Source organism: Bombina bombina, chromosome 5, assembly GCF_027579735.1.
Source record: "Bombina bombina isolate aBomBom1 chromosome 5, aBomBom1.pri, whole genome shotgun sequence".
NCBI lineage: Eukaryota > Metazoa > Chordata > Amphibia > Anura > Bombinatoridae > Bombina > Bombina bombina.
Genome location: NC_069503.1, coordinates 661,896,708 through 661,922,315, shown reverse-complemented (window position 1 = coordinate 661,922,315; position 25,608 = coordinate 661,896,708). Strand labels below are relative to the sequence as shown.

General features: G+C 38.9%; 1 protein-coding gene across 1 annotated transcript in view; it reads left to right on the top strand.

Moving 5' to 3' along the window:
- Positions 1–25,608, top strand: part of LOC128661588 (cadherin-9-like) — a 569,287-nt gene that overhangs the window by 248,383 nt on the left and 295,296 nt on the right. The gene's annotated exons all lie outside the window — the stretch shown is intronic.

The window sequence follows — 25,608 nt, the reverse complement described above, 5'->3', positions numbered from 1 at the left end:
CTCACTTACCTGCAGCGCTGGTATTACAGGTTTTTACAAACCCAGCGTTAAAAGGCAAAAAGTGAGCGTTAAGCAAAATTGTGCTCCTTACCGCACTCCAATACCAGCGCTGCTTAAGTCAGCGGTGAGCTGGTTGTACGTGCTCATGCACGATTTCCTCATAGGAATCAACGGGGAGAAAAAGACTAACACCTGCAAAAAAGCAGCGTAAAAATCACTAACGCAGCCCCTTTGATTCCTATGGGGAAACACATTTTATGGTTACACCTAACACCCTAACATGAACCCGAGTCTAAACACCCCTAATCTTACACTTATTAACCCCTAATCTGCCGCCCCGACAATGCTGACACCTGCATTATACTTATTAACCCCTAATCTACCGCTCCGGACACCGCCGCCACCTACATTATATGTATTAACCCCTAATCTGCTGCCCCCAACATCACCGACACCTACATTATATTTATTAACCCCTAATATCCCGCCTACCTACACTTATTAACCCCTAATCTGCCGCCCCCAACGTCGCCACCACTATAATAAACATATTAACCCCTAAACCGCAGCACTCCCACCTGGCAAACATTAGTTAAATATTATTAACCCCAATCTGCCGCCCCTAACATCGCCGCCACCTACCTACATTTATTAACCCCTAATCTGCCGCCCCCAACGTCGCCGCCACTATATTAAATGTATTAACCGCTAAACCTAAGTCTAACCCCAACCCTAACACCCCTTAACTTAAATATAATTACAGTAAATCTAAATAAAAAATAATATTATTACCTAAATAATTCCTATTTAAAACTAAATACTTACCTATAAAATAAACCCTAAAATAGCTACAATATAACTAATAGTTACATCGTAGCTAGCTTAGGGTTTATTTTTATTTTACAGGCAAGTTTGTATTTATTTTAACTAGGTAGAATAGTTATTAAATAGTTATGAACTATTTAATAACTATTTTGATAAAATAAATACAAAAGTACCTGTAAAATAAAACCTAAGCTAAGTTACAATAACACCTAACACTACACTAGAATTAAATAAATTAACTAAATTAACAACAATTAAATAAATTCAATTAAATTAGCTAAAGTACAAAAAAATAAAAAAACACTAAATTACAGAAAATAATAAACAAATTACAAGATATTTAAGCTAATTACACCTAATCTAATAGCCCTATCAAAATAAAAAAGCCCCCACAAAATAAAAAAAAAACCTAGCCTAAACTATCAATAGCCCTTAAAAGGGCCTTGTGCGGGGCATTGCCCAAAGAAATTAGGTCTTTTACCTGTAAAAAAAAAATACAAACAACCCCCCCAACAGTAAAACCCACCATCCACACAACCAACCCCCCAAATAAAATACTATCTAAAAAAAACTAAGCTCCCCATTGCCCTGAGAAGGGCATTTGGGTGGGCATTGCCCTTAAAAGGGCAGTTAGCTCTTTTGTGGCCCAAACCCTAATCTAAAAAATAAAACCCACCACTACACCCTTAAAATAACCTAACACTAACCCCCTGAAGATCGACTTACTGTTTTGAAGACCGGACATCCATCCTTAAGGAAGCGGCAGAAGCCTTCATCCAACCGGGCCGAAGTCCTCAACGAAGCCAGGAGAAGTCTTCATCCAAGCTGTGTGAAGTGGTCCTCCAGATGGGCAGAAGTTTTCATCTAGAAGGCATCTTCTATCTTCATCCATCAGACGCGGAGCGGGTCCATCTTTAAGACATCCGATGTGGAGCATCCTCTTCTAATTAATTCTTCTTACTGAATGACGGTTCCTTTAAGTGACGTCATCCAAGATGGCGTCCCTTAGATTCCGATTGGCTGATAGAATTCTATCAGCCAATCGGAATTAAGGTAGAAAAAGTCATATTGGCTTTTGCAATCAGCCAATAGGATTTACCTTCAATCCTATTGGCTGATCCAATCAGTCAATAGGATTGAGCTTGCATTCTATTGGCTGATTGGAACAGCCAATATAATGCAAGCTCAATCCTATTGGCTGATTGGATCAGCCAATAGGATTACAATTCAATCCTATTGGCTGAGTGCATCATCCAATAGGATTTTTTCTACCTTAATTCCGATTGGCTGATAGAATTCTATCAGCCAATCGGAATCTAAGGGATGCCATCTTGGCTGACGTCACTTAAAGGAACAGTCATTCAGTAAAAAGACTTTGTTTGAAGAGGATGCTCCGCGTCGGATGTCTTGAAGATGGACCCGCTCCGCGTCGGATGGATGAAGATAGAAGATGCCGTCTAGATGAAGACTTCTGCCCGTCTGAAGGACCACTTCGTCCAGCTTGGATGAAGACTTCTCCCAGCTTTGTTGAGGACTTCGGCCCGGTTGGATGAAGACTTCTGCCGCTTCCTTGAGGATGGAAGTCCAGTCTTCAGAACAGTAAGTCGATCTTCAGGGGGTTAGTGTTAGGTTATTTTAAGGGTGTATTGGGTGGGTTTTATTTTTTAGATTAGGATTTGGGCCACAAAAGAGCTAACTGCCCTTTTAAGGGCAATGCCCATCCAAATGTCCTTTTCAGGGCAATGGGGAGCTTAGTTTTTTTTAGATAGTATTTTATTTGGGGGTTGGTTGTGTGGGTGGTGGGTTTTACTGTTGGGGGGGTTGTTTGTATTTTTTTTTTTCAGGTAAAAGAGATGATTTCTTTGGGGCAATGTCCCGCAAAAGGCCCTTTTAAGGGCTATTGATAGTTTAGTTTAGGCTAGGGTTTTTTTTATTTTGGGGGGCTTTTTTATTTTGATAGGGCTATTAGATTAGGTGTAATTAGTTTAAATATCTTGTAATTTGTTTATTATTTTCTGTAACTTAGTGTTTTTCTGTACTTTAGCTAATTTAATTTAATTTATTTAATTGTTGTTAATTTAGTTAATTTATTTAATTGTAGTGTAGTGTTAGGTGTTATTGTAACTTAGGTTAGGTTTTATTTTACAGGTATTTTTGTATTTATTTTAGCTAGGTAGTTATTAAATAGTTAATAACTATTTAATAACTATTCTACCTAGTTAAAATAAATACAAACTTGCCTGTAAAATAAAAATAAACCCTAAGCTAGCTACAATGTAACTATTGTTGCAGGAACATTATACTCATATACTAAATAAATTGAAAGAGATGTATCATAACTGTAAAAAGCTGACAAGAAAATATCACCTGAGCATCTCTATTTTAAAAAGAAAGATATTTTACCTTAAAATTGTTCAGATCACCGGAGTAAGTGCTGTGTAAACAGTTATACTTCAGCTGCTGTCCAACTGCAAGTTGAAAAAAAAAAATCAATAGCCAATCTGCATCAGCAGTGTTGAGGTAATGCTTTGTAATTGCTGTGATCTCATGAGATTTCACTGAAATCTCATGAGGTTTCATAGAACTTACTTGAATAGAAAAATAACATAACTGTGCCTGCACATGCCAAATGCACACTCCCTCGCAAGTCCTGAGACAAGCATCTTGACTGGCTGCTTAACATCTCTTTACAGTGGGGTGTAAGTATTTTGAGATTTGAGGTTAAATCAAATACGTTTTTACATAGAGACGTTCAGGTGATATTTTCTAGTCACTTTTTTTTATAAGGGTTAAAAGGTATATTATATACTAGCTGTTGCCCGTTCCCTCACTCGCGTGGATTTTCTGATTTGTAAAATATAGCAAAAAAACTCAACCACTCATAATGACGTGTGCCGGTTCGAGTTGCACATTCACTGACATGAACTTCGTGAGTTTTTGTTAATTCTTGTTAATTCTCTGTGCTTCTGGTACATGGGCACCAATCTGCTAAGTTGTTGGTGGGGCATTCATGCTAGCCATGCTAGCACCTGCACTCTCTGCTTACACAACCATGCACTTGTTATCCAGGCAGAATGTGGTTTGGCATTGTCCTGCTGGAAAAAGCAGGGAAATCCCTGAAAAAGATGACGTCTGGATGGTTATTGTATACATATATTTCTGCATTAATGGTGCCCTCACAGATGTGCAAGTTACCCATGCCATGGGCACTGACACCCCCATACTATGAAAGATGCTGGCTTTTGGACTTGACGCTGATAACAACTTGTATGGTCCTTTTCCTCTTTGGCCCAGAGAATATGACGGCTGTTTTTTCCAAAAACTATTTCAAATGTTGACTCATCAGACCAGAAAAAAACACTATTCACTGTGCTACTGTTCATATCAGATGAGACCAAGCCGAGAGAAGTCGGCGGCACTTCTGGACAGTGTTGATGTAGGGCTTCCGATTTGCATAGTAAAACCTTAACTTGCATCTGTGGATGCAGTGGCAAATGGTGTTGACTAGCAAAGCTTTATCAAAGTATTCCGAAGCCCATGTCAGGATATCCATTACAGACTCATGGCGGTTTTTGAGACAGAGACATCTGAAGAATCGGAGATCATGCACATTCAGAAGTGTTTTTTGGCCTTGTCCTTTACGCATCAAGATTTGATGGGATTCTTGAATCTTTTAACCCTTTGGCTGCTAAGCCATTTACCACTTGTGTGCTAAGCTGGTTTTTAGCTTTTTGGTGCAGTTTACAATCACACACTTTTAGAAGTTGCTGTTACAATTTTCTATACAAAGCAGACCATAAAATATATCTCTAAAAATTAACCTTAGCTCCAAATGAATCGCCTATTAAGATATCACAAATGAGAATACCAGAACAATCTATAATTAGCCAGCAACTCTAATTTACTGCCACTATATGGGTCACTAAGTTACAATGCTTTATCAATAACAACCAGAGAAATTGTATATTATGAACACAACAGCCAATTTATATGCAATTTCTAAGAGATTTCACAATAAATTAGACTGACATAAATATAGTATAAAGTCTTTTCCAGCAATAAAATTATTTAGCACCATTATAATTATTTCTAAACTACACATGACTATGAAACCCCTAACTGTACTTATAATTTACACTTATAAATTACAGCTACAATTTAGTTACAGAATACTTTTGTTAAAATCGATTAAAATATAAAATAACCATATACATCACCAGCAAACTAGTATGAGAATGCAATATCCAGTGGTTTTCTTATTGGTCATACATGAAGGAATATTCCACTATTTGCAAGGTTACAAACAACCACGTTATCTTTCTTTTCCAAAAGAAAGTGTCCCAACAAAATGTTAGAGGAATAACTAGCCCAAAGTCTGTGCATTTCTCTATTAGTCAAGTGAGTCTGTCCTTGAGTTTAGTGTGTAGCAGCTTTTATCAGTGAAAAAACCACTCCTTCATTTCTAATCATTCCAACAAAAATTGGTTATGCCCTTAATCAGAGCTTGTCTTTTCATTGGCCCTTAGGAGCTTGTCTTCTCATTGGCCCTTTGAGACTGTATATGGCTATTTTAAATTCTTTGATAATCTAAAATACCTTTACGTTGCAATTCTTGCACAAAACACCGGGGGAACGATAAGTAAACTGGAATGCATTTTCATTCCATATATAAAACATTCTGTTTCTTAGTATATATTTTTATCAAATTTCAATACTTAAATAGACTCATATTTTCTAGTTCGATAAACTTATCTGGACAGCATATATGGGACTATTTAGTACTATTGACAATGTACAATTTGAGACCAAACATGGCATTTTTATCAATTTTATAGTAAAACTTGCTCATTGGAGTCTCATTATTAGTTCAATATAAATATAACCCATATTTAGTATATCTTTTTATAATGTTATTTTGAATGCATGAAAACACAAATAAGGTATAATGCATTGAACAACTTATTGCCTTCACATTGGGAATCTACTGTCTAATCAGATGTCTGAAATAAAAGAAGCAGTGTTATTACTCTGAGATTTTGGAACACATTTTTAATTCATCAATGCAGCTAATTATTCAATACAGCAGACATTTATTCAATATAGTATAATTTTCAGATCAATACATATATATATAAATGTTTTCAATATGACCTGAGTATTTTCAATTATTATGAAGATTAGGCACAAATCATTTATTTGAGATTTAGCTCTAATTTCATACAGAGACGTAAACTGATAGTTTGTCTGGGAGCTTGTGTTTTAGAGCTCAGCATGGGACAATTTACACCCAGATAATAGATATTTAATTTTTTTGTCTATCCTGAGATCTCTTCCACACTGTAGACATCCAGGCTGCGTGCAGGGGGATGTGTAATTTTATTACATATCTTAGGCAGGAAGTCCTTAAATGCAATTCCTTTGAATTTGGGACAAATGTTTGCACTCTGGAACATGTTAGGTCTGCAATGTGTCCTTGACAACAAGAAGGGGGGTCAACATCATCCATTCCAGTGTTGTCCACAATGCTGTATCATACAGCAATAAAGCTGCTACCAATAGCTTCCTATATGACTGAATTAATCAATATGATATCTGTGCACATAGCTTTCAATGATATCTCACCTTTTACCTGACATATTTCCCCTTTCAATTTTAACTTTATGTAGGACACATGTATTGGAATTGACTTAAAGTCCAGTAATTGGTGAGTGTACTGAGTCTTACTATGAAGAGAGTCTGTTATTTTCCATCCTCATATTATGCTTGGTAACTAGACATCTAATTTATTTATCAAACTACAATACTTTATTAGTGCATTTGGGGATATGACACTTCATTCTCCCTCTATGACTTGTAGTTGGGATCTAGGATGGCATGCTCACAGCTGATTAATATGGACCCATTTACCCATAAAAGTATAATTTTTAGGGATTTTATAGGAAACTGGAGATATTTTGTCAGTATGACAAAATGACCCTTCCATGACGGAAATTATTTTTTCTCCTTAACCTGATCTCTTGCAAAGTTTTAAAGATAAACTTTATCATTAATTTCATATTCCTTTTTGGAAGTGTTGAGATCATAATAGGTTTTAGCAGCAGTTGCAGCCTTCTCTATGTTCCCTTGAGCACATGAATAAGCATATTGCAGATGCTTTCTTACATTTTCCACATATTGGTGTGTAGTAGCAGCATTTATTAAGTTCTGGTCTGATGTACGGTCCAGTAAATGTTGAGGACGACTTAGTAGCACTACTTGGGGTTGCTTTCAATGCCATTAGGACCAGAGGTAGTTTTCCATCCCAGTCCTTACCTGTTTTTCTCACAATCATTTTTGAGTATTTTCACAATGGATTGGTTGTAACACTCTACACCACCACTAGAGGCAGCTCTATAAGCAATATGGAGCTTTCTTTTAACCCCTAGTATTTTCACATCTTGGTCATCACTTCACTAGTGAAGTGGGTTCCCCGATCGGATTTTATTCTCTGGGGTAAACCAAATCTGGAAAACACGTGGTTTATGAGCAATGCTGTGCATGTTTCAGCACTATTGTTAGGTGCACTGTCAACATGTATCTGTTACCTCTTGATGACCTAGTTACTGGACCAATAAAATCAATTTGTATATCTAACCATGGCATTACCATCCCCCTTTTCTGCAATGGTGCTCTATGGGTTGGCGCAGTGGGTTGAAACTGTGGTCAGATTAAACAACATTGACAGTAGGTTTGAACATCTTTCAACATATGTGGCCAAAAGGCATAATCACGCAATATTTCAATTGTTAATTTGACACCATGATGGCCAGATGTGGGAGCATCAAGGGCATGTTGAAGCATGAGACCCCTGAACTGGGTAGGTACCACCCATTGTTGGATACCTGTTTTGGAGGTTCTAATTAACAAACCATCCTGTAACTTGAATTGTGATTTGGACTTCATTAAGATCTTCCTTGCCAAAAAAGTCAGCTTTTGAGATAGGGTTGTTTTCAGGGTTCTGTATGTGTTTATAGAAAATACCTATAATGGGGTCTTCCCTTTGACTAGTGATTAGTTCCTCACTAGGAGAATCCTGACTCTATTGTACCAGGTTAGGCTTATTTTGTTGTTTAGCCTGGTTTCTGGTAATGGCTTCTACGTGAATTGCAGTTATGGCTCCTTGTTTGGCTATTGAATCTGCAAGATCATTGCCTTCCTTATCAGGACCTAGAATTCTGGAATGACCCTTTTTCCAGTGTATGGTTAAAACATTGGACACTACTAACTTATCAATTTTGCAGAACAACTTACCATGTTTGACTGGTTTGTTGGTAATTTTCTGCATGCCATTTATTTTCCAAGTTGTCAGGTATTTAACAAAACTGTCACGCACATAATTTAAGTCAGTAATGATCACAAATTCATGAATACCTTGATCACTAGCAATTTCAATGGATTTTAAAATAGCAGTTCTGCTACTTGACTAGATCTTGGTCCAATGTTGAAACCTACAGAAATATTTGGGAATCCATTTGCCCAAGCTATACCAATACCAGTGACTAATCTGCGCTCATTATCAATAGTGGTATGGTAAGAACAACAATCAACATATACCCAAGGTAATGCTTGACAATGGTCCTCATTGTATATTTTATATGGAGAAAGCAATTGTTCCTCCAGGAAATCACCTTCTAATAACTCTTCCCTATTATCATTAGCAGTACAGTCATGGAGCTCAGCAAGCCCCTGTGTGACTGGATTCTTTTTGTTTTGCTTATAGTGAATTTTTAAAGCCATCCTTGTAAGGAAAGAGTCCAAGGTATTATGCGGCTATTGGACAGGTTCCCATCTCTTATTCTCTCACTTTGCAAATATAGCAAAGGCTGGTGGGTCAATTCTACAATCCTTTTTTCGCCCTGTATATAGCTGCAGAAATTTTGTAGAGCCCATACAGTAGATAAGAGGGCTTTTTCGCAATCACTACATTTTGTTTCCACTGGGGATAAAGTTTTGCTTGCATAAGCAACGACTTTGCTTAAATTATCATGCTTTTTGATATAAAACAGCACTCATGCTTACATCAGTGTAACCTGTTTCTAGGTAGAAAGGTTAACCGCCTTCAGGATAAGCTAAGCAAGGTGTTTGAGTGAGTGTTCTCTTCAGCTCTCTTATGGCTGTCTCTTGAGCCTCACTCTAGTGCCATTTCACATCCTTCTTTAGAAGATATAGCAGTGATTTAGCTAATTCTGCATAATTATCAATAAATTTGCGAGAATAATTTGTCATACCCAGGAATGATCTTAATTCCTTTAAGTTAGTTGGGTTCTAAAAATTTATTATAGCTGAAACCTTTTTTCTTCTGAGGATCTTCAGAAGTAACTTCATGTCCTAAGAACTTGACAAGAGTACGGCACCATTTGGCTTTTGTAAGGATAAATTGGCGCCTGCCCTTTTAAGTTGGCTGAGGACATGTTTATGCTCTGTGATGTGTTTTTCAAAGTCTGTGCTTTTGATTAACACATCATCAACATAGGATAAAGTCCCCCTTTCCGGTGCATCAGGCATAGCCTTATGCATGAATACAGCAAATTAATGTCCTGAATTTATGTATCCAAACGGAAGTCTTTGGAATGCATATTTGCAATGCATATTGGATTTTTTGGAAGAAGAATGCAAGCTTATACTGTTCTTCCTCGTGTACATTTATGGTCCAATATCCCTGCGCACAATCAATGGCAGTGAGTATTTTAGATCCCTGCATCTGCGTTAGGCACTGGTCAATGTATGGCACGGGCCAGACAGACATACGTACACTCGTTTGTTTAGCTGTCTAAAGATAGCACACAAACGCCATTGTTCATTGGGCTTAAGAATACATAGAAAAGTATTATTATAAGAGCTATGCACCTGTCTGATGATGCCTGTTTCTTCCAAGTTCTTTATGATTTGTGCAAGAGAATCATATGAGGCTAAAGGGAGTCTGTATTGCTGAACAAATACAGGTGTTGCATTGGGATCTGTTTGGATGCTTGCAATGTGCAGGTCTGTAGTCCCACAGTCATAAGAATTCCTATCAAAAAATATCCTTGTCCTCCATCAGGAGTGCTCGTAGCTGTCTGTGTTTATCATCACTGGAACAGCCATTAGCTAAGGAGATTTGTTCTTCGTCTATTTGCCGAAATCCTGGGAAGATGTTAGGTTGTCCTATCTCATAAAGAAAAAAATGTGCCGCTACAGTTTACCTCCATCAGTGTGTATAACAAACACAGGTAGTCAGTTCCAATCAGGGCAAAGCCAGGTGCAGGGGTGGTGTGGAGCCTATGGAAGTATCACTGAACGACCGCAAATAGTCAGAAAATTAAGGTGTAGGCTACAGAGCAACAGTTAAAAAACTAGAAGTCTTTAATCCATTAAAACACTGGATACAGATCACAAACAGAAGGGCTCAACACTCTTACGCATTTTGCACCATTTTGAAACGCGTAAGAGTGTTGAGCCCTTCTTTTTGGGATCTGTATCCAGTGTTTTAAGGGATTAAAGACTTCTTTTTTTAAAATGGCAAGATTGAATCGAAAAATCATTTAAAAAATGTGGACTGTAATAGTTATCTAGAATTCTCTAGCAATCACTATCTTCCTTGGAAGAAAAATGTCCCTTATGGACAATTTAAAAGATTGAGACGAAATTGTAATAATATATCGGACTACAATATGCAAAGCCAAACACTTATTGAAAGATTCACAGAGAAGGGATATCCAAGAGAGCTAATAGAGAGAGGTTATACAAGAGCTAAAACAGATAATAGGGAAAACTATTTTCAAAAGAAACCTATAAATGAAAAAAACAAAGAGAATGAAAATAAAAATAAAAATAATACCAGTATGTTCATAACACAATACAATACTAACCATAAATTGATTAATACTATAATTAAAAAACATTGGGGTATATTGATGAGAGACCCAATACTCAGTAGAAATCTAGAAGAACAACCAAAATGCGTATTCAGAAGGGCACCTACACTGAAGAATTTACTGGCCCCTAGTAAGGTTGAAATTAATGCAAAAAATAACAAAAAAGATCATGCACCTAGGAAAATCCAAGGATCTCTTACAAACATTAGAAAGAAAGCGAATAATAACAACAAGAAAGGAGTTTTTAAATGTAAATATAAGAGATGCAGAATGTGCAAATTTATTGAAATAGGAACCACTAATTTTATATCCTATACCACGGGGATTAGTTTTTCTATAAAGGATCATTTGACATGCGCATCCTCCTATGTCATATATCTTCTGTCATGCAAACTATGTAAAGTTCAGTACGTGGGGCGCACCTGTCGAGTAGTTAGAACTAGATGGAACGAACACTATAGAAATATGAAAAACAAATTGAAAAATCATAGTGTCCCCAAACACTGCCATTCTGTACATCAGGGGAATCTCAATATATTCTCCATTACACCAATAGAATACATTCCCCCTTCAAATTTATACAATAGGTACAATAGACTACGTCAACGTGAGACCTTTTGGATTTACCAATTGGGGAAATTACATCCCAATGGTTTAAATATGAACATGGATTTAGTAGCTTTTTGCACATAATTAAGTACATAATAAAACACTGAATAAGAGTATCATCCCATTATAATATAATATATAAAATTCTATATTTACACAAATGGATTAATATTAGATACAAATGTCCAAGAAGTTTATGTTTATGATCATAAATATTTAAATAACAAATATTCACAGAATTAAACACATAATAAATCATTGACACTGAGCACTTATATATATTTATGTTTTATGTCAAAAAAACCTTTCAGGACACAAATATTAGAATACGTATTAATCACACTGAACTAATTATATAATATATTAAACACATATATAAAACACCTAAATATATACATATAAACAAATTAATTTTAGGATAGTAAATTAAAAACATTAATTATGTAGTACACTTCACTTTTAGACACTATATTATATTATATCACTGAATTATATTGTTACATTATTATTTTATGTATTTTTATTTTGTCTGTCACACTATAAATCTGTTCACACTGAGAATAACAAACTTGCACATACCGCTAGGATAGTTGAACTTACAAGTGAAGTTAAGAGCTAACCAACGACATATAAAGTTGTTGTTGTATATAAGTGCACAATCGATGTGGAGGAATAACAATGATAATATATGTGAGTGTTTAGCATAGAGGTTCTGATGACTAGTGTCTACTTTGTTTATGCATTTACAATTACTCCTATCACAACAGATCTAGGATGCTGACGTATCCCCAATCAAACATAGATAGAAAGGAGGTGTGACACTATGTCAGACGTAAACCTCCTATGGCTACTGGATACGTCATTCCTAGGGACACCAATAGGAGAGAGCTAACAACACATACCCACCGGAGACGTTGTCCTTAGCCACACCTATGACAATCGGACACGTCAGTGTATAGTAAAGGTTTGATTAATCGAATGCACAACAAGACAGTTATCGTATATATTTTACACTTTTTATTTTGCATAATGAAAACCATGTAGAAATAAATCTATGAAACAATAGATGTACGATTTTAAAATAACCTCGAGATGGAAGTTATATTTTGAATTGAGACGCATATCGCTTATTATTATGTAAACACTTGTGAGAGCGCCATTACAGAGGATAATACTTTCTGACCAAGTGAGCTAAGAAAAAAAAGGTAGGATGAGGATCGATCTGATAATGGGGACCGGAACTGAATGTAAATATTGATTTTGTTTTCTACCGGTTATTAAATGTTTAATTGCTGGAACATTTCCAATGTATTTCTCAATATGCTATAAATTGTTTATAGACAAATGTATAATGGGATATTACTGTTTATGATGTTTACCTGTGGGATCATAGGAGTACAGGGGATATTATTGTATTAACATAGATGTGACACAATGTTATTTACAAACACCTGACAGTCATGTGATCAATTAAGAGAAACCAGGGTGTGTTTGTTAAACAGCCATTTTTATTGGTTAGTACAGGGTATATTAAGTAGCAAGATTTGTATAGTTTTATTCAGCCTGAGGAAACAGTACATGATACTGAGAAACGCGTTGCTGTGTTTTTAATGTGTTTAAATAAACACTTTTATTGATACAAACTTGCTACATTGCTTTTTATTTGGATATCCCTGTTTGGACTAACTCTCCAAGTGCTGGATGAGTTTTAGTGCCTTTCCTGACATCCATACACCTTAACGTTGCTGGTGACTACTATCCTGGCTGCTGAGAGCTTTAGCCTGAGAGGAGAGTTTACCGGACAACTCTGAGGTTCCGGTTTGCCCAGTCAGCACCTCATCTTGGTGCTTTCTAACACGTGAGTGCATTTGAGCTACAACTTTGAATTTGGTATACCAAACGGAATTATGCTATGTGGCGCCTTCTCTGTTTCTTTATAGATTCTTTTTTTTTTTTTTTTTTTTTTTTTTTTTTTTTGGTTTTCAAAGCTTTATTGAAGGAGAAACAGAAAATACACAAAATACGTGCATCAAAAGTCATGAAATACAGAAATACTTGTACAGATGATTCCATGATTCCATGGAGTACATTGATTGCATAAAGATAAAGTAACAGTGAGTGGGCTAGGTATAACAAAGAGTCCATATAAAAGTCTGAAAGCCCGTTCATGTTCATCTCGATGTACTATAGCAATATTATAACTATATAACAATTTTAATCAGAAAAGATATTGAACGTCGGTCATGGGGCAACTGGCAAGCCCATGCCCGAGAAGTAAGAAAGGGAAGAGAGAAATGTGGGAAAAGAAGGAGGGAAATAAGAGAAGGAAAAAAAAAAAAAAAAAAAAAAAAAAAAAAAAAAAAAAAACCCCGGAGGTAGGGGAGGAAGGGGAGAGGGCTGGAGGGAAAGAAAGAGGGGGAGAGGGGTAATTGGGAAGGGGAAGAGAGGAGGGGTAAGGAGGTAAGGAAGTTATATCAAGCTCGTCTCTAAGAATGAGGGGGAGGTTCTATGTCAGACCATATTGTAGACCGCAGGTCTGTTGTGCCTTTTTTGTCCATAAGGGTTTAGGCCGTCCAATTGCGGTCCGGCCCACCCTGTTTCCACCTCTCCAGCATATATTCATATATTTCTATCCTGTCGTCTCTCATGAATCTAAATCTCTCTAGTAGGAGGTATCTGTCTACCTGGTCGGCCCAGTCACTCAATGTAGGCACGTTCGTACTCTTCCAATTTTTGGGGATAAGGGATTTCGCGCTGTTGAGCATCAGGAGGAAAAGGTATTTCGTGGCCTTGTCTTTAAATTTGGGAAGGTCATGATACAAGAGGAGGCCGGGCGCTCTAGGCAATGAGGTCCCGACCACTTTCTCCATGGCAGCCATCACTAAGTGCCAGTACGGTCTTATAACGTCACAACCCCACCAAATATGTAGAAGGGTACCTGATTCCCCACATCCCCGCCAACATCTTCCATCTGTCTGTTTATAAATTTTTTGTAATCTGGCAGGGGTGAGATACCATCCTGACAAGTATTTGAAGTTAGACTCCAGTACTTTTGCTGAGACTGATGTCTTTACGTGCGCTCTGAATATTTTCCCCCAGTCTTTATCTGTCAGGGGTAGGTTAAGTTCTCTATTCCATTGTCGTGTATAAGAAGGCAGTGGGGTGTCAGTATGTGAAGAAAGCAAGCGGTAGGCAATGGAGATCATGTGTTTAGGTGTGTGCGGGAGTAGACACAGGGACTCGAAGGTGGTTGGGTTCCTAGTAATGTAGTGCGGTTTTTTATGTGTCGTCAGATAGTGTTGAAGTTGAGTGTGAAAGTACCAGGAAAGGGCAATGCCGGAGTTTTCCAGTTCAGCCCTAGTTCTAAGTTTTTGATCTGTGGTGAGCCGATGGAAAGAGACTTGTGACACCTGTGTTTTATCCGCCATTACTCTCTGTGAACAGGTGAAGGGTATATCTGGGTTGCTTAAGAAGGGTGTGAGAGGCGAAGGGCTTGTGGAGATGTGTGGGTGTTCTATTAGCAATCTATCCCAACATGTAAAAAACTCCCTGATGAAGGGGTAATTGGTGATAAGTTTCGGTCTGGACTTGGGTGAGATCCACCCCAGCAGACCAATGTTCTGCTTACCTAAGATTATTTTGCAAACCTGGACCCAAGTTTTATCCTGAAGATTATGACACCACTCCGCTTGGTGTTGCAATAGGATGGCGCTTTTGTATAAGGCCAGGTGAGGCACCCCCAGTCCTCCCCTTTCCTTCGGCAGGTACAGGGTTTTTCGTGCAATTCTCGGTCTTCCCCCCCTCCATATAAATTCCTCCAATACATTTTGTAGTTTGTGTAAAAAGTGGGACGGTAAGGGGATTGGAAGGGTCTGGAGATAGTACAATATTCTGGGCAGAATATTCATTTTGATAATGCCTATTCTCCCAAGCCAGGAGATGGGTTTGTTTCTCCATGAGGAGAGGTCACCCGTAATCACGGTGAGCAAGTTTGTATAATTTGCCTCAAAGAGACCTTCTGCAGATGGGGTAAGGTTAATCCCTAGGTACTTTAGTTTGCGGGTCTGAATGCGTAAGGGGCATGAGGAGGATAGTTGGCTAAGTTCATCAGGGGGGAGGTTAATATTTAGGATTTCGGATTTAGTTTTGTTTAAATGGAAGTTTGAGTGTTTCCCATATTCCTCAAATTCTCGTAATGCTTCGGGTAATGATCTGCAAGGGTCCGATAATGTTAGCAGGACATCGTCCGCATACATGGACAGTTTGTGTTCTTGATCCCCAATCTTAATTCCCCCGATCTTGGCATTGGTTCTAATTCTTTGGGCCAAAACCTCCATCACCAGCACAAACAGCAGTGGCGAAAGAGGACACCCCTGCCTGGTGCCATTTGTTATGCTAAATGGGTCAGAGAGGATATTATTGACCCTGATCTGTGCTGAGGGGGCTGTATAAAGTGAAAAAACTCTATGAATGAAGGCTTGGCCAAACCCCATCTTCGACAGGACCGCCTTCAGAAACTTCCAGCTGATCCTGTCGAAGGCTTTCTCGGCGTCAGTTGAAACAAAGATCGCCGGAATCTCATTCTGTTGGGCATAATTTCCAAGTAAAGTGGCTTTGATGGTGTTGTCCCTTGCCTCGCGGCCCGGGACAAAACCCACTTGGTCAGGTGACACCAGGTTGGGTAGGAATTTATTTAACCTAGTTGAGAGGATTTTCGCGAATATCTTTACGTCTACGTTGAGGAGGGAGATGGGGCGGAAATTTTCTGATTTATTAGCTGGTTTGCCCGGCTTGGGGATAGTCGCTATGTGAGCTAAAAGCATGGAGGGGGGGAAGCCCTGAGAGGTGTCTATAGAATTGAATAAGCGGGCCAAGTGGGGAGCGAGTACTATTTTGTAGGTTTTGTAATACTTGGCACTGAAGCCATCTGGGCCTGGGCTTTTGCCAGAAGGCAAGCCCTCAATGGTATGTAAGACTTCCTCAGCAGAAATGGGGGCATCCAAAGTCTCTGCCTCTGTGTGTGACAAAGTGGGTAAAGTGACCGAGTTCAGATATAGACTCATATTGGGGGAAGGTTGTACCTTATCGTCCCCTATAGAGAAGTCAGGAGAGCCCTCCAGGTTATAGAGACCTGAGTAATATGTCCTTAGAGTTTCGGCTATACCAGGACTGCTAGTATGGGTATTGTTTGACTTGTCCACTAGGGAATGAATGTGTGATTTCAGGGTCTTCCTCTTAATGGCTCGTGCCAGCAATTTCCCCGGTTTGTCGCCAAACTCATAGTATTTTTGTTGTGTCTTCAATGCCATTTTTTGGTGTTCTATTGTGTGGATGTCTTGAATGTCTTTTCTGGCTTGTGTCAGTGCAGTGAGGGTAGTGTTGTCGTTTGGGTCTTTTTTGTGTTTGATTTCTAATTCTCTTATGTTAGATAGAAGGGATGAGTATCTGACGCTTGTCTGTTTCGCCAAAATGGCTTTTTGTTTGATCAGTTCCCCTCTAAGAACGCATTTGTGTGCTTCCCATATTGTATGTTTAGGGATTTCAGGTGTATCATTCAAAGTGAAATAGTCAGTCAAAGTGTTTTCAATCTTATTTCTAATTAGCTGATTATTAAGCATGAAATCGTCAAATTTCCAAATAAAGGGCCGGTCCGGTACTGAGGGCCATTTCAGTCTGCAAAGAACCGGGGCATGGTCTGACCAGGTCATGGGCAGAATTTGAGTGTTTAACACTGATGCCAATGTAGACTGGTCAGTGAATATGTAATCTATTCTGGTATATACATCGTGGGGATGTGAAAAGAATGTATAGTCACGTCTTGTAGGGTGTAGGGTGCGCCATGTGTCGTGAACTGCAAGTTCCTCCAGTCTGTTGTTGCACTGTTTAATAATACGCTGCGGAGCGGAGGCCACTCCCCTGGACGTATCCAGATGGGGGTCTAGTGGTAGGTTGAAGTCTCCTGCGAGGAGCAGAGCTCCTTTCAGTAGGTCCAGTATTTTGTTGGTAAGTGTTGTCATGAATTTGTGTTGGTTTTGGTTGGGGAAGTAGGCGTTAGCCAGAGTGACTGGGCGGCCGTGCAAGGTGCCTACCACTATTAAATAGCGGCCTTCTGGATCTTTCTCTATCTGCTGTACAATAAAAGGCGTCGAGTGGCGGATAAGTATCCCCACTCCATTTCTCTTAGTGGTGCCAGATGCGAAAAAGGTCTGGGGAAATTTGGAATGTAGCCAATTCGGCTCTCTACCTCTTTTGAAGTGCGTCTCCTGTAAGAATAATATATCGCAATTTAGCCTAGTCGCATCTCTTAGGAGATGGGACCTCTTCTCTGGTATGTTAATTCCCTTGACGTTTAGGGACATGATAGAAAGATTATGAGCTGTTTGGGAAACCATTTTGTGCTTTAAGTGTTTGTGGGTGACGAGGGTTCAATGAGCGAGGGAAATGTGAGGAAGTGGTGAGGGGAAAAAAAAAAAAAAAAAAAAAAAAAAAAAGGGGGGGGAAGGGGGAAGGAGGGTAAGAGGAAAGAGGGGAGGAAAATGAAGAAGGAGGGTAGAAAAAAGAAGAGGGGTGAAGATGAGTGTGAAGTGAGAGGATGGGTTAGTGTAGGGACAGGTTTTAGTAGTAGCAGAGAAACAGGAAAAAGAAAGACTTGTACAATTCCTCCAACCTATTGGAGAGGAGGATAGAAGGTTGAAGTAAAATAGGTGTGGGGTCAGTATCTCCACACCCGGTCAATGAGTAGATGTAACATGTAATAAAAAAATCAACTTAGAAAATCGAAAAAACAAGTGCAAATGTAAAAATAGGTACAACATTGTTTGTAAATGGAAGGCCTGAAAAACAATAACATTTACAGTAATAAATACAGCATTCTTCCTTTACAGAACCCTACATGATAGAAATAAAACTAGTGAGCTGGTTCCCTTTAAGGGGGGTTTTATTGCCCAGGCCAAAGTCTTGAGTGTGTAGGGCCTCTTAGGAAGGATCGGGGGTAATTCCCCCTTACGTTGGTCCCTTCACTACTAGAATAAATGCCCATAGAGGTAAAGGGTAAACTAGATATGACCCCATCTTGAGCAAATGGGGGATGGGAATAAGACCTATCGGGTCATTTGCCTAGAGCAGTGGGCAATTTATCGTATATAAAGTGAACTATAGCGTTTTATGAACACCAAACATTAAGTCATGCAGGTCAAATTGCTCAAGAGTAGCGGGTAATATGGGGTAGTATTTAACCTAGCCGATGTTATTGGGCATGTATGAGATGTCTTATTGTAGGGACAGGAAACTGGTAGGGCTGTGCCCTCGGGTATCTATGTCTAACTAGAATTAAACTAAGAACTACCGACCTAAATGAGTGGTTGTGTGGGACTTCACGGTGGGCCCCTGGTAGTCACAAGAACATGGTAGTCTCCGCACATAACATACTTCATTAGGCAACAAAACATAATAAATCCCAACTTAGATAACTGTAAGGGGAAAAAGAACAATTAGTAGTCAGACAATAACAGTTAAACCCGGCTTTATCAGGGTACAGCGTCTCCAGACGCAAAGTCAATGCTATGGGAGAGTTATGGCATTCTGTGTCCCTGAGATAAATGAGTGTAACGTTAGGGTCTCATAAGGCTGGGTTTTTCAAGTGTCCCTTGTGTGAGATGAGCCCTTAGAGCTTTGAGGTGGGAAGTCCTGGGGAAAAGTCCCGGAAGACTCCGGTTGCTGGATATCTATATCAAGTGTCTTGCAAAACTCAGGTAGGTCATTTGGGGACCTGTAAATTGCTTGCACGCCATTTTTGGAAGCCATCAAACATACCGGAAAGCCCCACTTGTATTGTATCCCATTAGCCTGGAGCTCAGAGGTGATAAATTTGAGATCCCTTCTTTTCTGTAGAGTGATTAGACTAAGGTCAGAAAAGATTTGTATGGGGATTCCTGCGTGAGTGAAATTTTTGGTGTTTCTTGCCTTTAGTGTGATTGATTCCTTGTCCTTGTAGCTAAGGAACTTAACAATTATGTCTCTAGGTGGGGCCTTGGGTGAGGGCCTAGGTCTGAGGGCCCTGTGAGCTCTCTCGATAGGTATGTCTGGCGATTCAGGTGTGCCTTTCAACGTGCGAAACAAGTCCTGCAGATAACCCTCTAAAGCTTTTGGGGAAACGGATTCAGGGGTCCCCCTAATCCTAATGTTGTTGCGACGCCCCCTGTTGTCTAAATCCTCAACTTTTGAAAGTAAAAACTGAATATGCTCCTCATGCTCATTAAGCAGTTGAGAGTTGGTAGTGACTGTTGTTTGAATGGTTTCATGTTTGGCCTCTAAGGCCTGTACTTGCTGGGTAACCTGGGTTATGTCCTTTTTTATGTCACCAAACAGAGACCTCATTTCTGAGAGCACTTTATTTATGTCCTCTTTAGAAGAGATGGTGTTGAGGTCATGTCTTGTGAGGTATACTTGCTGTTGTGAGGTCTCTGTGCTGGGTATTTCAACAGCCATGTGGGTGGTAGAGGGGGGTCTGGATTCTGAGGGTTCTAAGTTAGGTGGTGAGACTCGGAGAAAATTAGTGAGGCTTGAGGACCTGACTCCTTTTTCAGGTTTATTGCTATTCTTCCTGCTGGCCATATTTCACAGCGAGCATCAGACCAGGCGACAACAGATAAGAGTGACAGGGAGAGCACAGTGAGACTCTGCAGCAGGCCTATTAAGTGGTTAAGGCAGTTAAGTCTATATGGGCCCCACGTGGCTCTAGGTGATTTTAGCGGTCTGTGAGCGATGACTTAGGGCAGAGTGTAAGAGAAAAAAAAAAGTCTCTATTATGCTAGCTGTCTCTTTCGATGTAAGGCTTTGACCCTGATTGAGAATTTGGCATGCAGGTTGGATTGTGTAAGAAAGCTCCGTGTTATATGCATATAGGGCGTAAGGTGTGGAGCTGTTTTGTAAGGAAGGTCTCTTACCGGCTTCTGAGGGTGTTCATGCGATCTCCGGTAGTGATCTCTTAGCCTCTGAGGTAACCGCCATGTATCGCCTTCCTCCGTGGTGCGGTGTTCCCGCCAGCAGGCACAGCCGTTAAAGGCAGAGTTCAGTAAAAAGCAGCTTGCTCTATTCCCCGCCGGGTCACTTTGCGAGTATTTGCGGTCACGATATCCTCCGAGTGTGGTCAGAGGAGCGGGTTTGTCTCAGCGGTCAGCACGCCTCCACTGTGTCGCGTCAGGGAGCCGCTGCAGGCCAGGCCTCAATTCGTCAGCTTCGGCACAAAGGTATAAGAAGTACCGCTCCGGAATGATTTCAGCCCTAAAGGAAGGTACAGGCTATCGTTGTAGGAAGATCAGTGAGGGAGATTATCAAAATTTAGGGTGTTGATACTAATTTATAGGTATTAACCGGGTGTGGAGCATCAGAGCCAATTTTTATGCTGCCATCACCCTGCGTGGCCAGGCTCCGCCCCCCCTATAGATTCTTTTTTTAACTGTTGCTTTATAGCCTACATCATCATTTCCTGTCCTATCTCATAGACTTCTTCAAGTCTAGAGGTAAGGTCCCATTGATTATGATTTACATTACCCCCATGATTCTGGATATTGTAGTATTCTTGCTCTATAATCGGTTGATCAAATACTAGGGAGTCTTTTTCAATTTTGCAGATGCCTTCCTCTGAGATGAAAGGATAAATAGATTGAATTGTAAATAATCCTTCTGACATAGATGCAAAGGATTGTTCTATTAACTGTTCTTCAGTTAAGTATCTTTCAGGTATTAGCCCAATTACATTATTCTGGAATCCAAAAGTATAATAACTGGATTCCAGAGCATATCCTATGGTAGTTCCCTTGGATAAGGTGATATCCTGTGGGGTCATGTTATGCTCAATAACATGTATAGGAAAATTTCCTATATTTACCATGGAAGTATGTGTCATTGTTATACCCCGATTTTGCATTCTATGGAAGATGCCTATTAGTGTTTTAGAAGTTTTTAATTTCTGACCCCTTTTTACCTGTAAGGGTAAGAGAAATTTATTAGCCCCAGCAGGGATTACAATATCACTAGACACCTGCATATTCACAGCATATGGCATTTGCTGATTTGATTTCAGGGCAGCATTTTCATCCTGAAATACTTCAGGGTCCCCTTTTAACCTGCTCCAGAGGCAAAGGTTAATCAAATCTTTTTGTATTGCATATCTATGTAAGATATAATTGCCAATGTATATTTGATTATGGGGATTATTTAAAACTAAAAATAGGTGTTTTGCTGATTTGCCTGTGAAAGATATTTAATCACCTTAGGTTCAGATATCAGTGCCAATAAGCCTTCACTTACTGTATATAGCTAGCTTCCTGTTTTAAGTTAAATTTAGCATACTTGTTTTTTTTCAAGATCATGCACTTGCATATGGATAAATAAATCATCCTTAATTCTCTCAATTTCTGCAAGGAATTGAGAATGATCTCCCCTTTAGGGAATTTAGGATTCCCCTTGTGGAGAGATATGGGGGCCTAGTTATCAAGCCGTCAACCTCAAATACGCTGGAATTCCGCATCGTATTTGTGGCGAGGCTGATACGCCTTAGTTATCAAAGGCTCGAGACCGGCAAAAGTAGAATTTTGTGACGTAAGCATCGATCCGCCTGACTCAGTCCGACACAGATCGATTCTTACGTCACTCCAGATGTTCCGCACACAAGTGCGGCACATTCTCACTACTTTTGCTAGTTATCAAAAAACTAGCAGGTACGCTCGGCACTTTTACGGCCCAGCGTACCTGGTTTTCAATCCGCTACCCCTGGAGGCGGCGGATCCCATAGGAATCAATGGGAGTCTGACCATAGCGAAAGTACAAGTTCGCTGCTGACAGACATCCCATTGATTTCTATGGGAGCTGTCTACACCTAACACCCTAACATGTACCCCGAGTCTAAACACCACTAATCTGTCCCCCCTACACCGCCGCAACTAAATAAATGTATTACCCCCTAAACCGCCGCTCCCGGAGCCCACCGCAAGCTATAATAAATATGTTAACCCCTAAACCGCCGCTCCCGGTCCGCGCCGCAACTATAATATATGTATTAACCCCTAAACCGCCGCTCCCGGAGCCCACCGCAAGCTACTCTATACATATGAACCCCTAAACCGCCGCTCCCGGAGCCCACCGCAACTATAATAAATGTATTAACCCCTAAACCGCCGCTCCCTGAACCCGCCGCAACCTATATTAAATGTATTAACCCCTATCCTGCCCCCCCTACACCGTCGCCACCTATAATACATTTATTAACCCCTAATCTGCCCCCCCTACACCGTCGCCACCTATAATAAATTTATTAACCCCTATCCTGCCCCCCACTACGCCGCCGCCACTGTAATAAAATTATTAACCCCTAAACCTAAGTCTAACCCTAACGCCCCCCTAACTTAAATATTAATTAAATAAATCTAAATAAATTAACTCTTATTAACTAAATGAATCCTATTTAAAACTAAATACTTACCTTTAAAATAAACCCTAATATAGCTACAATATAAATAATAATTATATTCTAGCTATCTTAGGATTTATTTGTATTTTACAGGCAACTTTCAATTTATTTTAACCAGGTACAATAAATATTAAATAGTTATTAACTATTTAATAGCTTACCTAGCTAAAATAAAGAGAAATGTACCTGTTAAATAAATCCTAACCTAAGTTACAATTACACCTAACACTACACTATACTTTAATAAATTATTCCTATTTAAAAATAAATACTTACCTGTAAAATAAACCCTAAGATAGCTACAATATAATTAATAATTATATTATAGCTATCTTAGGATTTATATTTATTTTACAGGTAACTTTGTATTTATTTTAGCTAGTTAGAATAGTTATTAAATAGTTATTAACTATTTAATAACTACCTAGCTAAAAGAAATACAAAATTACCTGTAAAATAAATCCTAACTTAAGTTACAATTAAACCTAATACTACACTATCATTAAATTAATTAAATAAACTACCTACAAATAACTACAATTAAATACAATTACATAAACTAACTAAAGTACAAAAAATAAAAAAAGCTAAGTTACAAAAAATAAAAAAATAAGTTACAAATATGTTAAAAATATTACAACAATTTTAAGCTACTTACACCTAATCTAAGCCCCCTAATAAAATAACAAACCCCCCAAAATAAAAAAATGCCCTACCCTATTCTAAATTAAATACATTTCAAAGCTCTTTTACCTTACCAGCCCTTAAAAGGGCCATTTGTGGGGGCATGCCCCAAAGAAAACAGCTCTTTTGCCTGTAAAAGAAAAATACAACCCCCCCCAACATTAAAACCCACCACCCACATACCCCTAATCTAACCCAAACCCCCCTTACAAAAACCTAACACTAATCCCCTGAAGATCATCCTACATTTAGTTGTCTTCACTCAGCTGAGCCACCGATGGAACTGAAGAGGACATCCGGAGCGGAAGAAGTTAATCCTCCAAGCGGCGCTGAAGAAATCTTCCATCCGATGAAGTCATCATCCAGGCGGCGCTGAAGAAAAGTCTTCGATCCGGCCGATGTCATCTTCAAAGAGGCGCTGAAGAGGTCTTCTATCCGGGCGAAGTCATCTTCCAAGCCGGGTCTTGAATCTTCCTTCCGCCGACGCGGAACCACCTTCTTCACCGACGGACTACGACGAATGACGGCTCCTTTAAGGGACGTCATCCAAGATGACGTCCCCTCAATTCCGATTGGCTGATAGGATTCTATCAGCCAATCGGAATTAAGGTAGGAAAAATCTGATTGGCTGATGGAATCAGCCAATCAGATTGAGCTCGCATTCTATTGGCTTTTCTGATCAGCCAATAGAATGCGAGCTCAATCTGATTGGCTGATTGGATCAGCCAATCGGATTGAACTTGAATCTGATTGGCTGATTCCATCAGCCAATCAGAATTTTCCTACCTTAATTCCGATTGGCTGATAGAATCCTATCAGCCAATCGGAATTGAGGGGACGCCATCTTGGATGACGTCCCTTAAAGGAGCCGTCATTCGTCGTAGTCCGTCGGTGAAGAAGGTGGTTCCGCGTCGGCGGAAGGAAGATTCAAGACCTGGCTTGGAAGATGACTTCGCCCGGATAGAAGACCTCTTCAGCGCCTCTTTGAAGATGACATCGGCCGGATCGAAGACTTTTCTTCAGCGCCGCCTGGATGATGACTTCATCGGATGGAAGATTTCTTCAGCGCCGCTTGGAGGATTAACTTCTTCCGCTCCGGATGTCCTCTTCAGTTCCATCGGTGGCTCGGCTGAGTGAAGACAACTAAAGGTAGGATGATCTTCAGGGGATTAGTGTTAGGTTTTTGTAAGGGGGGTTTGGGTTAGATTAGGGGTATGTGGGTGGTGGGTTTTAATGTTGGGGGGGGTTGTATTTTTCTTTTACAGGCAAAAGAGCTGTTTTCTTTGGGGCATGCCCCCACAAATGGCCCTTTTAAGGGCTGGTAAGGTAAAAGAGCTTTGAAATGTATTTAATTTAGAATAGGGTAGGGCATTTTTTTATTTTGGGGGGGTTTGTTATTTTATTAGGGGGCTTAGATTAGGTGTAAGTAGCTTAAAATTGTTGTAATATTTTTAACATGTTTGTAACTTATTTTTTTATTTTTTGTAACTTAGCTTTTTTTTATTTTTGTACTTTAGTTAGTTTATGTAATTGTATTTAATTGTAGTTATTTGTAGGTAGTTTATTTAATTAATTTAATGATAGTGTAGTATTAGGTTTAATTGTAACTTAAGTTAGGATTTATTTTACAGGTAATTTTGTATTTCTTTTAGCTAGGTAGTTATTAAATAGTTAATAACTATTTAATAACTATTCTAACTAGCTAAAATAAATACAAAGTTACCTGTAAAATAAATATAAATCCTAAGATAGCTATAATATAATTATTAATTATATTGTAGCTATCTTAGGGTTTATTTTACAGGTAAGTATTTATTTTTAAATAGGAATAATTTATTAAAGTATAGTGTAGTGTTAGGTGTAATTGTAACTTAGGTTAGGATTTATTTAACAGGTACATTTCTCTTTATTTTAGCTAGGTAAGCTATTAAATAGTTAATAACTATTTAATAGCTATTGTACCTGGTTAAAATAAATTGAAAGTTGCCTGTAAAATACAAATAAATCCTAAGATAGCTAGAATATAATTATTATTTATATTGTAGCTATATTAGGGTTTATTTTAAAGATAAGTATTTAGTTTTAAATAGGATTCATTTAGTTAATAAGAGTTAATTTATTTAGATT